The sequence below is a fragment of the Orycteropus afer genome, unplaced genomic scaffold (genome assembly GCF_000298275.1).
Source record: "Orycteropus afer afer isolate SDZICR_OR568_19922 unplaced genomic scaffold, OryAfe1.0 scaffold00426, whole genome shotgun sequence".
NCBI lineage: Eukaryota > Metazoa > Chordata > Mammalia > Tubulidentata > Orycteropodidae > Orycteropus > Orycteropus afer.
The window spans coordinates 142500-143664 of record NW_006922013.1 but is presented as its reverse complement, the minus strand read 5'-3'; positions in this window follow the sequence as shown (position 1 = coordinate 143664).

Sequence of the window (1165 nt, the reverse complement as noted above, 5' to 3'; positions counted from 1 at the left end):
GTCAGAATGGACTCCACGGCAGTGGGTGTGGTTTGGGCTTTGTTTCCGTGAAGACTGACAGCCTTGGATACCCTGTCGTGCAGTTCCACTCTGTCCTCTAGGGGCGCTGTGGACCAGAATCCACTCCAGGCAGTGGGTTTGGTTTGGGCTTTGCTTCTGTGAAGCCTGACAGCCTTGGAAACCCCACGGGGGTGGGGGGTGTCAATGTAAGTTGGAATCAACACAGTGTGTTAGTTGAGTTTCCAAACTAAGAAGTGCCTGGAGATGAACTTTTGAAAATCAATGGGTGAAAATCCTGTGGCCTGGAAGGGGAGTCTCCTGGGCTGGAAGACACTGCCAACACACAGTGGCTACAACCCTGCACTCGAGCATGCCAAGGACGTTAAAATGGTGCAGGAGCCAGCAGCGTTTAGCTCGACTGTGCACGGAGTCGCTATCAGTCCGAGCTGAGTTATCAGCGCCACCAACAACAAAGAATAGGACGGCTGTGAAATCCATGACAGACTCTGGATTCCGATGTCCAGGTTCAAATCGTGGACCCATGACTTACTCAGAAAGCTCTGCTATTAATCACTGCAACCCTTCCAAAAATATATATGTTGCTTTTGAATAAGCATTTAGAGATATTTTGTTTTGTGAGCAAACACACACACACATACACACACACACACACACACAAAATCCCAAACTCACTGCCATCGAGTTGATTCCAACTCATAGCGACCTCCATTGGGTTTCTGAGGCAGTGTAAATCTTTACAGAAGTAGATTGGCCCCATCCTCATTCTTCAGAATGGTTGTTGGGTTTGAACGACTGACCTTCTGGTTGGTAGCCAAATGCTTTATGCACTATGCCACCCGAGTAAACACAGTGTACAAATATATTCTTGGACAGTTTCATACCTACAAGAACGACTATGGATTTGCACATATTAGATGTTGACATAGAACCATTTTCAAAAGAGAATCATTTTCAAATAAAGTCCCTTTAAGTTTGAACTAGAGAGCTGCATGCCTGAGTTCAGAGTTTTATTTACAGGCTTTGAAATGGATGCATTGTCAATACACGTGGTGGTAAGACTTCATCACTTTATTACAAACAGCAACAAAGCTAAATTCGATTCTGACTCACAGCGCCCCTAGAGGACAGAGTGGAACTGCCCCAC